Source organism: Oryctolagus cuniculus, chromosome 10, assembly GCF_964237555.1.
Source record: "Oryctolagus cuniculus chromosome 10, mOryCun1.1, whole genome shotgun sequence".
In the NCBI taxonomy this organism is placed as follows: domain Eukaryota; kingdom Metazoa; phylum Chordata; class Mammalia; order Lagomorpha; family Leporidae; genus Oryctolagus; species Oryctolagus cuniculus.
In genome coordinates, this window is record NC_091441.1 from 50,204,321 (window position 1) to 50,220,984 (window position 16,664).

Below are 16,664 nucleotides of genomic sequence, written 5' to 3' on the forward strand. Positions count from 1 at the left end.
AGCCAGGAGCCGGGTGCTTCTTCCTGGTCTCACATGCGGGTGCAGGGGCCCAAGCACTTGGGCCACCCTACACTGCCCTCCAGGGCCTCAGATGGACTGGAAGAGGAGCAATGGGGGCTAGAACCCGGCACTCTATGGATTGCCGACGCCACAAGGCAGAGGATTAACCAAGTGAGCCACAGCGACGGCTCCCTTATATTGCCTCTTAAGACAAATAGCTAAAATAAAATAAAAAAAAAAAACCTGATTTTAAAAACAGCCTTGCTATTGAACTTATCTCCATAAATACATTATGTGACTACAAAACAGAAGATAATTTGGGGCTGTGAATAATTTAGGTCATGAAATACTGAGTTTCCTTGAAGAATTCAAATAAGTATCCAAAGGTCAACAGAAGGGGTTTAATGGCCTGAAAAACGAGCATAGTCACATTTAACTCAAAAGCTGCAAGGAGAAACAAAACTTTTTCTTCAAATGGGCATATGCGCGGTCATTATCTTCCACCTCACATCCACAGGCACTTTCACTTTCATGAAGTGAACCATGATCGAAATAATACTTGGTTTCTTGTCTGATTCTTTTGTAGAAAGCCTCAGCGAAATACAGGAAACAAGGTTGTGAAGGGAAGAGAGCAACAAGGAGGGAATAAGAGTAAATGACCTATCCCAGGTAGGTCATTAGCCTCTTTGATTTTTTGATCTGGGGAGCCCTCTGATCAATGCAGCATGCACAGGTGTGGGTCAGGCATTTTCTCTGCATCCAGAGGTGAAAGACTTGCTTGGACTAACTGCCACTTAGGAAACAATTGGGCTAGCCCTGGAGGAGACGGACAGGGAGGCAGTGAGGGAGCCAGCAGGGAGCCTGTGCACAAGCATTCACTCCACGGGCTGTTGTGGCATGACCCAGAAGGCAATGATGCAAAACTCATCACAAAAGCAAGACTAGCCCTGGGAGCTTTGAAAACGCGGTTCCCAGCATCTGTGATCGCTCTCTTGAACATTTGTATCTCACTATAGGAACGAAGATGAAACAGCTGCGCATGTTTTCTCCAGCACTGTAAACCTGTCATCAGCACTGCATTGTTTACATATGGCTACAAGGTCTTTAAGCCCAGGATCCCTTAGCTATACATCGGGGGACAGATATTTACATGACAGCTGTGTCAATTGGAGGCAGCCCTGTGAGCTTGTTTGTTTCTGTGAAGCTGTAGTCCCCACCAACCACCCCGCCCCCACAACCCCAAAGACACAAATCTAATTCTTCTCCCCTTTTTAAATGAGCTCCATGTTAATAATAGAACTGCCGTGCAGATGCTCAAAATGGAAATAGCTGGCATTTCCCTAACAAGACTCATAATTCTGCTAGAAATAATGGATTTCAAGTGAAATAGCTCGAGTCCAAGAAGAGTGGTTATAATTCATGACCAGACGCCCAAATGAAATCAAAATCTGGGAAACATGCAAAGTGCTAATTTTCTACATCAGTGGAATTTATCAAGTTCCTACTGATTAATTTGAACAGTGGTTTGGTTGTTCAATTGATAGAGCTTTGTTTGCCTTGCAAAGACATCTGAATGACACTGATTTCAATATTATTGCAACTTCCTGGTTTTCTGAAAAGCTTTCAAACTGTAAATCAAAACTCCCTGAATCACAAGTGGCTGATATTCAATGTTCTCTATTTTTATTTTTATTATTCTTTACCATTTGAGGCAATGAGGTAAATAGCAATACATCTTTGGAGAACAATTACTAAGCATAACTCAAAGAAATAGAATTTAATTCATTATGGTTGCTTAGTTTATTAGTAGCTTTCTGGGGGAAAATACTTATTACATAATAATGACTATTTACAATCGACTTGGTTGAAATATAAGCCACTCCTAAAATGCTTGCAAATAGTTCAAAACCAATAATAAGCCCTGCTATGGTTTTAATGTGTCCTCAGAGTCCAGGTGTGTGTCATGGGAACTCTGCTGTCATGAAGGGATTACTGCCATTACCACACCAGTGGTTCCTAAAAAGAGGACAGGCCCAGACTCCCTTTTTTTCTATCTTTCCCACTCTTGCCCTTCTGCCTCCCACCATGGAATGATACAGCAAGAAAGCCCTGCCTATCTGCTAGCACTTTTGACCTTGGACTTCCTGGCCCTTAGAAATACAAGAAAATAAATTTCTGTTCTTGATAAATTATAGTCTGTGGCATTCTATTATAGCAACACAAAACAAAGGCATGTCCCAAAATCTCGTCCACTATCTTGCTAAGTAAAATAGAAAAATGTTATCTCACTAGGGTAAATTGAATAATGCCCCCACACTTCCTACACCAAGATGTCCATATCCTAAACCCTGAAAATGGTACTTTATATCACATACGGGACAGATGTCGCAGATGTGATTAAGTTAACAATTGTTAACTACGGATGCTTATCCTGTAATGTGTTGGTGGACTCACCCAATCACAGGTGTTGTTTTAACAGGGATGCTGGAAATTAGAAGCACGAAGGCTCCAAAGTCATGACAGTGAAGAGAGACTGAAAGCAGCTCATGACATGAGCCTCAGGTGATTACTGACATCATAAATAAGAGTGTCAATTGTTAAATCAACAACAGGAGTCACTGTGCACTTACTTCCCATGTAGTCCTTAATGTGTTGTACTATGTGAATTAATGGTAAAACTAGACTTCAAACAGTACTTTACACTGTGTGTCTGTGTGGGTGCAAACTGTTGAAATCTTTACTTAATATAGAGTTGATCTTCTTATATAAAGATAATTGAAAATGAAACTTTTTAAAAAGATTTATTTATTTATTTATTTGAAAGTCAGAGTTACACAGAGAGAGGAGAGGCAGAGAGAAAGAGGTCTTCCCTCTGATGGTTCACTCCCCAATTGGCTGCATCGACCAGAACTGTGCCGATTCGAAGCTGGGAGCCAGGAGCTTCCTCCGGGTCTCCCACGTGGGTGCAGGGGCCCGAGCACTTGAGCCATCTTCTACTGCTTTCCTAGGCCATAGCAGAGAGCTGGATCAGAAGTGGAGCAGACAGGACTAGAACCAGCACCCATATGGGATGCCGGCACTTCAGGCCAGGGCGTTAACCCGCTTTGCTGCAGCTATGCCCCTAAAAATGAATCTTAATGAAGAATGGGATGGGAGAAGGAGTAGGAGATGGGATGCTTTGTGGGTGGGAGGGTGGTTATGGAAGGGGAAACTGCTATAATCCAAAAGTTGTACTTTCAAAATGTGGATTTATTAAAGTCTTTCTTTTTTCTTTCTTTCTTTCTTTCTTTCTTTCTTTCTTTCTTTCTTTCTTTCTTTCTTTCTTTCTTTCTCTCTCTCTCTCTCTCTCTCTCTCTCTCTCTCTCTTCTTTCTTTCTTTCTTTCTCTTTTTTTGACAGGCAGAGTTAGACAATGAGAGATAGAGACAGAGAAAGAGAGTTATAGACAGTGAGAGAGAGACAGAGAGAAAGGTCTTCCTCTGTTGGCTCACTCCCCCAATGGCCGCCACGGTCGGTGCTGCGCAGATCCGAAGCCAGGAGACAAGTACTTCCTCCCAGTCTCCTATATGGGTGCAGGGCCCAAGCACTTGGGCCGTCCTCCACTGCACTCCCAGGCCACAGCAGAGAGCTGGCCTGGAAGAGGAGCAACCGGGACTAGTACCCAGCACCCCAACCGGGACTAGAACCGGGTGTGCTGGTGCCACAGGCAGAGGATTAGCCAAGTGAGCCACAGTGCCTGCCTGTATTTATTAAATAAAATTTTTCTAAAAAAATAAAATAAAATAAAATGTGTTCCACTACCAGCTTTGAAAATGGAGAAAGGAGTATGAGCCAGGAAATGGTGTTGTAGAGTCCGAAAAAGGCACGGATGTAGATTTACCCCAGAGCCTCCAGAAGAACACAGTCTCGCTAACACTTTGGATTCTATCCAGGGTTACTCATGTTGGTTTCAGAGCTATTATATAATACAATTGTATTGCTTTAAGCTACTATGTTTGTGATCATTTGTTACAGCAGCAATAAGAAACTAATACACTGACTGATACTCAGAGTAAGTACAGCCTTTCAATAAGTGGAATGAGTGCTTGTTTTATTTGAACTTAAACATATTGAGAGTTAATATATTTTTTACCTTAAGATATAAGATTTCTAGTCATTTTAAAGTGAAGCAAACTCCCCTGTGTTCCATGCTTTAGGATTCTGTTCATTTGAACAGGGCTATTCCCAGAAGCATGGAGCCCTTGGAATCCCCAGAGAGTGCTGAAAGGACCAAGGTTATGAGTAAACTGTCCAGTTATTCAGGAAGTTATGAAGCAGTGCTGTACAATTCATGTGCTATCATTATACGTCATTCATCCAATTAAGAGCTTCAATCTGCTGATTGAGGTTCATGCTTCACTAAGTATTTTTAAAAATTTAATTATATCGATGTATTAAATCACTATATATTAATTTATAAAAATAGAGGAAAGATTTTCCAGAAAGAAAGTAGCCTAGAACCTAGGTTTTGTTTTGTTTTATTTTGTTTTAAAATATCTATTTTTTATTTATTTGAAAGACAGAGTTATAGGAGCCGGCACTGTGGCACAGTGGGTTAAAGCACTGGCCTGAAGCGCCAGCATCCCATATGGGCGCCGTTTCTAGTCCCAGTTGCTCCATTTTGGACCCAGCTCTCTGTTATGGCCTGGGAAAGCAGTAGAAGATGGCCCAAGTCCTTGGGCCCCTGTACCTGTGTGGCAGACCCGGAAGAAGCTCCTGGCTCCAGGCTTCGGATCAACACAGTTCTGTTCGTTGTGGCCAATTGAGGAGTGAACCATTGGATGAAGGACCTCTCTCTCTCTCTCTCTCTCTCTCTCTGTAACTCTGACTTTCAAATAAATAAGTAAATCTTTTTTTAAAAAAAATCCAACTGCGATAGGGTCATAACATTAGCTCTCTACAGATGCAGCTTGTGCACACTATTTCGTAATTATGTGAATAAAATCTGTGCTGTTAACATCTAATATCATGGGATGTTAGCCCCACAAAGGCCAAAGAGACCACCCAGTTGGCCACTTTCATTTTAATTTGGAACAAATGATTCCTAAGAGGAGCGCTATGGTTATTCAGAGAGTCAGAGATTAACACAGAGAGCCCTGGAGCTTTCAACTGCTGTTCATTGATGGTCACAGGTAGCCTGTTAGTGAGCTGTGGCTCTTAGTGGTAGGAATCGATTTTTGAAGATATCCAGGGACCTAACCTTTAAAGATTTTTCTCTGATTCTTCTTATCTAAATGTCTCTGTTGCTTCTAAGAGATCCAGAAATCTGTACTTCTGGAGAGTGGGAGGAATCTATGGAGAGAGCTATCTATGTTAGCGATTCCATCGACACCAGTCCTCCTTAATAAGTCATGAAAAATAATCCATCAATGTCCGATGCCTATGTCAAGATGCCTATCATTTCCTGTAATCAGCTGAATTTTATCCTGATTTTAAGTCAAAAGAATTCCTTTCAAAAGAATCCCTAAGAACAATTTCCTATGACCACTGATTCCAATTTCTCTTCCCCATCTTCCCTTAAGCCTTCTTGAATAAAATTTTTACTCCCATTATTACACTAAAGCTGTCTTGTTACAGTCATCAATGATCTTCAATGGATACTGTTTTTCTTGTTTAATCTATCAGCAGTATTTTGAATATCTGATTGCTCCCTACATTTAAAACACTTTATTCACCTGGTTTCTGTAACACTCTTGTATTTTTGGTTCTGCCTCACTGACCTCTCCTTACTCTCCTTTGCTGGTTCTTCAGTATCATCTGTTAATGGAAATAAATAGGACCTGTAAAAAGGTTAATTGAAGGTTTATTTGGGGCAGTATATGAATGACCTAGGCCTGGGATATATAAGGTCAGTGGCTTTCAATGAATCTTGCAAAGTGTTTCCAAAAAAGTCAGATTCCACTCAGAATGTATGTATCACACTGTGAGCATACACTGGCTTGGCTCCAACAAATGGGCTTTAAGTAAGCGGGCAAAAGTGGGGAGTAAATTTCTCACTGGTGGAGATTAGCTCCTTAGAAAATGGTTGTCTAGGGGCCGGCGCTATGGCTCACTCAGTTAATCCTGCGCCTGTGGCACTGGCATTCCATATGGGTGCCGGTTCTAAACCCGGCTGCTCCTCTTTCAGTCCAGCTCTCTGCTGTGGCCCGGGAGGGCAGTGGAGGATGGGCCAAGTGCTTGGGCCCCTGCACCCGCATGGGAGACCAGGAGGAAGCTGGCTCCTGGCTTTGGATTGCCGCAGCACTGACTGTAGCAGCCATTTGGGGAGTGAACTAACAGAAGGAAGACCTTTCTCTCTGTCTCTGTCTCTCTCTCTCTCTCTCACTGTCTAACTCTACCTGTCAAATAAAAAAAAAAAGAAAAGAAAATGGTTGTCTACAATGACAATAAGCAACAAGAACAGTATTATCTCTGAAAAAGGTACTGAAAAGAAGGCTAATGATCAATCTAAAGGAGAACATTTTCATAACTAGATGCAAAATGTATAGGCAAAGAATAAAGATTGTTCAAGGTTGCTCTGGATGGCTAAGACAAAACGAATCATTTGTTCCCATCACCCAAGTCAAACTGCCCTGATAGATTAATAACTCTGTAGGGCCACTTCTTAGATTAGTCTCAGTATATATTCCTTTTGAACACTTCACAGGCTTTTAGCGGTAGTTTTGTTCTCAGCTCCAATCTTTTGCCTCAAGACTGGGTCAGTTCTCCATTCTCCTGTCTTCTCTATTCTGACTGTCTCAGTGACGTTTTTCAGTTGTAGACACCAGCTATAGTTTCATAATTTCCAAAGGAGCAAAAGGAGCATCTTTATCATGGATCTTTCCCATGAATTTTATCTTGAATATTCACTTGCCCCCTGGAAATCTCTGCTAGATAAAAAGTAGGAATCACAGTGAACATTTGTAAAAACAAATTCCCAATTTCATCTCCATCCCCTCAGATTTGCTCCTCCTATAATTCTTCCATCTTAGTTAATGGCACTTCCGGAATTCTAGTATCTCAGGACAAAACACTTGAGTTAGCTTTGATTTACTCTGGTATGCAGTACTGAAATCTTTTTTTTTAAATGTTCATTTAATAAATATAAATTTCCAAAGTACAACTTTTGGATTATAGCGGCTCTTCCCCCCCATAACCTCCCTCCCACCCTCAATCATCCCATCTCCCACCCCTCTCCCATCCCATTCACATCAAGATTCATTTTCAATTATCTTTATATACAGAGATCAATTTAGTATATACTAAGTAAATATTTCAACAGTTTGCACCCACACAGACACACAAAGTATAAAGTGCTGTTTGAAGACAAGTTTTACCGTTAATTCACATAGTACAACACGTTAAGAACAGAGATCCGACATGGGGAGCAAGTGCACAGTGACTCCTGTTGTTGATTTAACAATTGACACTCTTATTTATGATGTCAGTAATCACCCGAAATCTTGATGATATTGTGGGACTGATGGGTCCAGGTTCTTGTCTGTGACACATGAAAGAATGAGACATAAAGGTTAGCAAAGTAAAAGTACACACTCAAGAGGGAGCGTATGCCTGCTCCAGAGTGAACTGTAGCCCACCAGGTCTGGGTTCATCTGTGTCTGTGATCTAAAGGCACAGGGCGTGGTGCTTTGGGTGGAGTTTTCCAGGAAAGGATGGAGATTTCCAGGAATTCGGTGACTTACCATTTTCTGGCCTTTTCAGTAAGTTTCAGAAATGTCATGGTATCAGGTGCATGATGAGAGTGGTAGTGTCAGTTATGATAAATTCACTATAATGATATTATAATAGACTACAGGTTTGCAAAGGGATGCACTCTCAGGAACCATGTTGGCTAGTTTTGGCTGACACCAATTCTGAGCAGTGACTGCTCCAAATCCATCTTGGATTGCTTGGTCACTGGAGTAGGGTTTGGTGATACATTTCCTCTGGCTCTTTAATCTTTGTCTTTCTTATTACCTATAACAATGCTATATAATATCATGCATATTGGATGATATATTCTAAGTGTATGCAAAATCTGGCCTCCTTTTCATATTCTACTACTACACTCCTAATCTTAGCCAGGGTTACTGCAATATCTTCTTAATAGATCTCTCTGCTTTTCCCTTTACCTACCTACATTCCCCAGGCTGTTTATTTTAACATAAAACCCCAAAATATTGTGCTTAGATAGTCAGATCCCTTCCGGGGATCCTCATTTCTGAGGAAAATCTGGAATATTTTCAATGTCCTGGGGCTCTACAGTGCTCTGCCTACCCACTCCCACTGCCTCTCTCAATCTGTCTCCAGGTCACCCTTTCAATCACTCTGCTGCACCACACTATCTTGCAATTCCCAATTCTCACAGTTTTCTCTTTCTGGAACCCCATCCCCAAGATATCTGTCTACTTTACACCCTCATCTCATTCAAACCTTTGTCCAGTGCCCCCTTCTTGATCACTTTATATTACATCACCGCCCTTCTGCCTCTTGCCTTAACCACACTTCCTATATCCTTCTTTGCACCACCCCCCCACTTTATTATCTTCTAAGGTTCTCTGATTTTCTTGCTTATTGTCTATCCTTCACCTTTGAAAGTTAGCTACATGAAAGTAGAGGTTAGTTTTTTAATCTCTTAAGTTTGCTTCTGCTCAGATAATACTGGGTATGGAGTTAGTGCTTAGTAAGGGGTTTTGAATGATTGAAAGTATGCATGGACTACAGCAATTAGTAATATGGTAATTAGTTCAAGTGAAACCAAAACAAAAGGGAGACAAGCTCCGACAAAGATGTGTCAGGACTGGATGTCCAGGGGCTGAATTCAGTGAGGTACTATATTAAATAAATGAAATCGATGCTTTAAAATTCTGGCTTAAAATTATCTTAACGTGTTATATTTTTTAAAGAGACTTCAAATGTAATAGATGCTTCTGATAAGGATTTCTGATTACAAAATCTTGAGTAGCAGCTGTACATCTGGTTAAAAACTCCTTCGAATTTGACCTTGTAGAAAAGCGCATATTTTAAACCACCTAATAAATAAATGTACCTACATTTAAACACTTTCTCTACAAAAAAGGAGCATTAAAAAGAAAAGTTTCAAAACATAAATCCAGTGCCTGAGTGAATTGGCTGCAGTTTTATGATCAACCATAAAAGCTGTCGTCTGGTTTGTCAATTACATACAAACTAAGAGGTCTTCAAGAAGGTCTCCACACAAAGGACTTTAATGACTCACAAAAACTCTACATCAGAATATGTGTCAAGGAACAGCAAATTAATAAGTGTCTGGTAAGGAAAGACTGACATTAATGTAAATTAATGACATTATGGAGTATGGCAACAATCTGCAATTGCGGATTTACATAATCAGTCATTATAGTCCCCCGATGTCTCTCAGGTCAATAACATGCAGTTTAAAGACAAACTAAGACATATTTACTCATTAATCTACAGTGCCTTCTAGGAGAGAGTCTGAGTCTCTGGTTGATTTAATTCATACTTAAATTATAATCACAGATAATTGTTTCATATATCAGAAGAAAAAAACTCAAACATGTAGATTTAATATAGGTCATTTAGAAAAGCCTTTGTGTTTCTGATTCATATAAGCAGTATAGTGTATGATCCACCACAACCATCATCATAATTACAGACTCAGATGAGGCAGGGTCTGGGACTGTGCTTGCCTTGGATTGCCTTAAAAGATCATGGGAGGTTTCTTTGATGAGCATGGAGGAGACAGCAGGTGGAAGGTGGGGAAGAGGAGATAGATTTGTTACCTTTTATTTGGTCACAAAACATGGCAGAGTCTCAAAGCAAAACGCCAACAATGATGAGAACAAATTATTCCAGGTCTTAGGTATTCTCTGTGACCCTTAACAGTGAAAAATCACTAAGTGATAATTATATTTGACACTTTGAAGTAAGTAGTCTAATTTTTCTGCTTTTAAATTACCATAATCTATCACAAAAATGAATTTGCAATGAAGCTTGCTGCTTTGATGAGGCCAATAATCATGACCTTTTTGTTTACTTAAAATCATTTCTCCTTAAGCAATATACTAGTCAGACTAACCCTTACTTATTTCAAGAGCAAATTTCCTGAGTGCTGTATAATATGCTTTCATAAATGTAAAGTGGCTATTGTGATAGCAAAAAGTTTTCAGGCCAATCTGGAAAATGAAAGATATATGGTTAGAAGTGACTGCAGTAACTGCTAAAATTACCTCCATGTACATAAAAGCTGCACAATGTTTCTAACTGCTAGTGTTAGTGGCTGAATTTCTGCTTTTGAAATCCAAGGAAAAGATGGTAGACTTTTCTCTTTACAAGCTAAACAAAATGTTTTTAGATTCCCAAATGGCTTTATCTTTTTGGGTGAATGGTCTTTTCTGTTTTAGTGAAGTTGCATAGACCAGTAACGGGAAATTTATTACATCCTGATTGAAATGCCTTTTAAACAGGCTGCAATGCAATGCTGTCACAGCATTTAACTGTGCCAACACTTCATTTAGAGATCAGCATCAATCCTTCATTTGCATGGACACTGACTTCTCTCTTCAAAAGACATTAATAGTTATTATAAATCTACTTTTCATGTGCCAGCATTATTCTAACGTAATGGTATAGGAAAGAATTAAATGAGAATTGCTTTGGATAGTCAACCAATATATCCAGTCAGCACCATTCAATGTTCCTGCCATTCAGAATTTGAAAATCCAAAATTCAAAATTCAAAGGTGGTACAGAGAACATACAAAAATAATAACAAATTATTCTGCATAAAGGAAAGGCTGGTGTTTAAAAATTAAAGACAAGTCATCTCAACTGACTATGATTGGGAAAGAGGACAAATCATGCTTTCACATTATCTGAAAACTTCAAATTCAAAGCAAGAGAGAATTTTGACTGGGGTCATAAAATGGAACACAGTGCATAATAATGAATGACTCCTAGACAAAAATGTCTCTATGATTAACATTATTATACTATTTTAATTAGTGAGTTCTTTAAGTCTCAGGGTTGTAGATCAGATGAAATGGTCATATCCTATTATTAATTAGTAATTTTATGTTGCAGAGGATCATGTTTAGGGCAAAAAAGTTTATCAAGAGATAAGCAGAGAGAGGAGAAAACAAGGTAATTTTCGGCAGAAACTTTTAACATAGGCATTGAAATAATAACACTATACTTGGAACTTAACCTGAAAATCTACTGGATGTAATTGGATGAATGGCATTTTATGTGATCATTTACAGTGGTGGCCAGTGCCCATGTTAGCTTGATACTTTAGCCTTGGAATTTGGGGTTATGACACTTTTATCTTGCCTGAATTCTCCTTTATTTTCCCTAATATTGTAAAGCTATGACTCCAGTGGGAATATCTCACTCTTCTCATAAAAAGGATGATACTTCTGTATCCAGAGACCCAGCCTTCACAGCACTATCGGTTGAAGAGACTCTCCTTGCTCCAGGGATTGAATTTAGCTCCTTTGTCAAAGATAAATTGATTGTAGGTGCATGCGTTGATTTTTGGAGTTTATATTCTGTTCAGTTTGTCTACATGTCTACTATTTTCCAGTACCAGACTGTATTGATTACAAATGCCCTGTAGTATGTCTTGAAATCTAGTATTGTGATGCCTCTGGCTTTGTTTTTGTTGTATAAGATTGCTTTAGCTATTTGGGGTCTCTTGTATTTCCACATGAATTTTAGCACCATTTTTCCAGGTCTGAGGATGTCGGTAGTGTAATTGGGATTGCATTGAATCTGTAAACTGCTTTCAAAAGTACGGACATTCAGATATTGGTTTTTCCAGTCCATGAACATGGAAGATTTTTCTATTTTTGTGTCTTCTACTTCTTTCTTGTACAAATATTTTGTAATTTTAATTTTATAGATCTTTGACATTCTTGGTTAAATTTATTACAAGGTATTTAAAATTTTTGTACCTATTTTGAATGGGATTGATCTTAGCAGTTCTTTCTCAGCAATGGCATTGTCTCTGTATACAAAGGCTATTGCTTATTGTGTCTTAATTTTATATCCTGCCACTTTACCAAACTCCAATAGTCTCTTAGTAAAGTCTTTTAGTTCCACTCTAAAAAGAATCATGTCCTCTGCAAATAGGGATAGTTTCACTTCCTCCTTTCCAGTTTGTATCCCTTTGATTTCTCGCCTAGTTGCTCTGGCTAAACTTCCAGGACTATATTGAATAACAAAGGTGAGAGTGGGCATCCTTGTTTAGTTCCAGATCTTAGGGGGAATGCTTCCAACTTTCCCCACTCAATAAGATGCTGACTGTATTGGTTGAACTCTTTAATTAACACATAATTATTCTTAGTTGCTTAAATTTAACTGAACAATGATCCCCGTTAAATGTAAGAGTGGGAATAAGAGAGGGAGGAGATGTACAGTTCAGCACATGCTCACTCAGACTTACCCCTTTTTTTTTAACTTTTATTTAAAAAATATAAATTTCCAAAGTACAGTTTATGAATTACAATGGCTTTACCCCCATAAGTTCTTTTTTTTTTTTATTTAATGAATGTGAATTTACAAAGTGTAACTTTTGTATTGTTGTGGCTCCCCCCCACAACCTCCCTCCCTCCCGTGGCCCTCCCCTCTCCCATTCCCTCTCCCATCCCACCCTTCATCGAGTTTCATTTTCAATCACCTTCATATACAGAAGATCAACTTAGTATACACTAAGCAAGGATTTCAACAGGCTGCACTCACACAACCGCACAAGGTATAGGGTATTGTTCGACTAGTAGTGTTGTTTTTAAGTTTCATAGTAAAACATATTAAGGACAGAGATCCTACATGGGGAGCCTGTACTCAGTGACTCCCATCGTTGATTTAACAATTGGCACTCTTATTTATGACATCAGCAATCACCCGAGACTCTTGCTATGAGTTGTCTAGGCTATGGAAGCCCCTTGAGTTCACCAACTCTGAATTTGTTTAGTCAAGGCCGTATCACAGTGGAGGTTCCGTCCTCCCTTCAGAGAAAGGCGCCTCCCTCCTTGATGGCCTGTTCCTTCTGCTGGGGTCTTGTTCACCAGGATCTTTCATTTAGATTGTTTTTTGCCACCGTGTCATGGCTTCCCATGCCTGTGAGACTCTCATGGACCTTTTAGCCAGATCCAAATGTCCCAAAGGTTGATTCTGAGGCAGGAGTGCTGTTTTGGGCATTTGCCATTCTATGAGTCTGCTGTGTGTTCTGCTTCCCCCGCAGGATCATTCTCTCCCTTTTAATTCTATCCTTCATTGTTTGTTTACACTGGTCTTATTTGTGAAATCTCATCGACACATACCCTATCTTTTTGATCGGTGTGTATTTATACTTTTTTTTTTTTTTTTTTTTTGGACAGGCAGAGTGGACAGTGAGAGAGAGAGAGACAGAGAGAAAGGTCTTCCTTTGCCGTTGGTTCACCCTCCAATGGCCGCCGCGGCCAGCGCGCTGCGGCCGGCGCACCGCGCTGATCCGGTGGCAGGAGCCAGGAGCCAGGTGCTTTTCCTGGTCTCCCATGGGGTGCAGGGCCCAAGCACCTGGGCCATCCTCCACTGCACTCCCTGGCCACAGCAGAGGGCTGGCCTGGAAGAGGGGCAACCGGGACAGAATCCGGCGCCCCGACCGGGACTAGAACCCGGTGTGCCGGCGCCGCTAGGCGGAGGATTAGCCTAGTGAGCCACGGCGCCGGCCCTGTATTTATACTTATCACTTTACCAAGTGCACTGGCATTGGTACCTGCCTCCTTGGTAAGATTGAGTTGAAATCCCCTGGCACATTTCTAGTTCCACCATTGGAGGTAAGTCCGAGTGAGCATGTGCCAACCTATATATCTCCTCCCTCTCTTACTCCCACTCCTATGTTTAACAGAGATCACTTTTCTGTTAATTTTAAACACCTAAGAATGATTGTGCATTGATTACAGAGTTCAACCAGTGGTCTTACGTAGAACAAACAGAGAACAACAACAACAATAACAACAACAACACTAAAAGGAATAAAATAGTAAGTTGTTCCCCAACAGTCTAGATAAGGGCTGATCATGTCATTGTCTCTTCATTTCACTTCAATGGGTATCATTTTAGATGCTCGTTTAGTTGCCATCGATCAGAGAGAACATATGATATTTGTCGGACTTACCCCTAATGGTAGAGCTAGAAGTGTGCCAGGGGATTCCAATTCTATCCCATCAAGGTGGCATGTACCAATGCCATCTTACTTGCTAAAGTGATCAGTTTAAGTTCATAATTGATAAAAAGATAGGATTAAGTGTCAAAGGGATTACTTAAATAAGACCAGTATCTGCAAATAATAATTGATAGAATTAAAAAGGAGAGAATGATACTACATGGGAAGCAAGATACACAACAGGCTCATAGAATGGCAAATGCCCTAAACAGCAGTCTGGCCTCAGAATCAGCCCTTAAGTCATTCAGGTCTGGCTAAAAAGCCCATGAGAGTTTTGCAGGCATGGAAAGCCAAGACACTGTGGCAAAAACATGACCTAAATGAAAGATCTCTGTGAGTGAGATCCCAGAAGAAAGAACGGGCCATCAAAGAAGGAGGTACCTTTTTCTGAAGGGAGGAGAGAACTTCCACTTTGATTCTGGCCTTGTCTAAATAAGGTTGGAGTTTGTGAACTCAAGAAGCTTCCATAGTCTTGGCAGCTCATGAAAAGAGCCTCAAGTGATTACTGGCGCCATAAATAAAAGTGTCAATAGTTAAATCAACAGCAGGAGTCACTGTGTACCTGCTCCCCTTGTAGAATCTCTGTCCATAATGTGTTGTACTATGAGAATAAATGATAAAACTACTATTCAAACAGTACTCTATACTTTGTATGCCTGTGTGGGTGCAGTCTGTTGAAATCTTTACTTCGTATATCCTAAGTTGATCTTCTGTATATAAAGATAATTGAAAATGAATCTTGATGAAGAATGGGATGGGAGGGGGAGTGGGAGATGGGATGGTTTGCAGGTGGGAGGGAGGTTATGGGGGGCAAAGCCCTATAATTCAGAAGTTGTACTTTGGAAATTTATATTTATTAAATAAAACTTGGGAAAAAAAAGAGGAAAAAAAAAAGATGCTGGCTGTGCATTAAGGATTGTTCCTTCTACTGCCAAGTTATTTAAGGTTTCCATCAGGAAAGGATGTTGTTTTTTATCAAATGCTTTCTCTGCATCTACCGATATCCAGAGAGCTGGATTGGAAGTGGAGCAACAGGGTCTCAATCCAGCGCCTATATGGGATGCCGGCACTTCAGGCCAGAGCATTAACCCACTGCACCACAGCGCTGGTCCCTGCAGTTAGATCTTAAAATTATGTTTTCAAGAAAACTGATATTTGAAAGGTTTTAAGCAATTTCTATATTACAAGACAGAAGTTGTAATTAGTTCTTGGAGTCAACCCTTAAGTTTTTCTGGGGGGATCCTTTAAGTTCCATGCACAAATTTGCAAAGTAAAAAATATTCATTTGCTTTTTCCCCCAAATCACTCCTGGGAAAGTCCAAGGTAGGGGAAGTGACCAAAGTTAGATGTTCAACAATAAGGTTCAGATTATCAACTTTAAAATTTACTTCAGTTTTCATTGTATCAGGTATTCCCTGGGTAGATTTTTATAATGATTATTTTGATCTTCTTTTGACTAGGGTAATACAAGGAAATTGAATTTTCTAGACTGAAGAAAGAGAGATCATGAGCAAGGAGCTTCTACCTGTAATAGGTGAACTGACTTTACAAGATGGTATTAGGGGCTGGCGCCGCGGCTCACTAGGCTAATCCTCTGCCTTGCGGCTCCGGCACACCGGGTTCTAGTCCCAGTCGGGGCGCCGGATTCTGTCCCAGTTGCCCCTCTTCCAGGCCAGCTCTCTGCTGTGGCCAGGGAGTGCAGTGGAGGATGGCCCAAATGCTTGGCCCTGCACCCCATGGGAGACCAGGAGAAGTACCTGGCTCCTGCCATCGGATCAGCACGGTGCGCAGGCTGCAGCGCGCCAGCCGCGGCGGCCATTGGAGGGTGAACCAACGGCAAGGGAAGACCTTTCTCTCTGTCTCTCTCTCACTGTCCACTCTGCTTGTCAAAAAAAAAACCAACCAAACAAACAAACAAACATGGTATTAGACATGGAGTTAGAAGAGAGATAACGCACTAATAAACATGTAAAGGGGCATAGCTATTTATATACTGGAGCAGTAATGTCAGATACCTCTCAAAAGATCTCTATTTCTATACTTAATGTCTCTTATGCTAACTCAGGCTTCAGTTAATAGTGTTGTGGAATTAGTGGGTTAAGCCACTGCCTACAATGCCAGCATCTGAAATAGGCACCTGTTTGAGTCCCAGCTGCTCTACTTGTTATGTAGCTCCCTACTAATGAGCTTGGGAAAGCAGCAGCAGAGGGTCCAAGTGTTTGGGCCCTTGCACCCACATTGGAGATACAGATGAAACTACTGGCTCCTAGCTTCAATGTGGCCCAGTCTTGTCTGTTGCAGCCACTTGGGAGAGAACCAATGGATGAAAGATCTCTCTCTCTCTTTCTCTCTCTCATTCTCTTTGTCACCTTCTTTCCTTCTCTGTAACTCTGCCTTTCAAATAAATAAAAATAAATCTTAAAAAAATATAAGCAAGCAAAT

The 16,664-nt window shown here is 40.5% G+C and overlaps 2 long non-coding RNA genes across 5 annotated transcripts in view; one reads left to right on the forward strand and one right to left on the reverse strand.

Moving 5' to 3' along the window:
• LOC103349314 (uncharacterized) overlaps nucleotides 1–2,553 on the reverse strand; it is an 85,327-nt gene extending 82,774 nt beyond the window's left edge. Inside the window, exon 1 of one of the 2 annotated variants that reach the window (XR_007921497.2) lies at nucleotides 2,455–2,553. This is a non-coding gene — a long non-coding RNA (uncharacterized lncRNA). The remainder of the gene's footprint in view (nucleotides 1–2,454) is intronic. The other variant, XR_007921498.2, reaches the window with a different exon arrangement.
• A 4,971-nt stretch (nucleotides 2,554–7,524) lies between these two features.
• LOC127492300 (uncharacterized) overlaps nucleotides 7,525–16,664 on the forward strand; it is a 76,159-nt gene continuing 67,019 nt past the window's right edge. For all 3 annotated transcript variants that reach the window (XR_007921499.2, XR_011379196.1, XR_007921500.2), the window contains exon 1: nucleotides 7,525–7,738. This is a non-coding gene — a long non-coding RNA (uncharacterized lncRNA). The remainder of the gene's footprint in view (nucleotides 7,739–16,664) is intronic.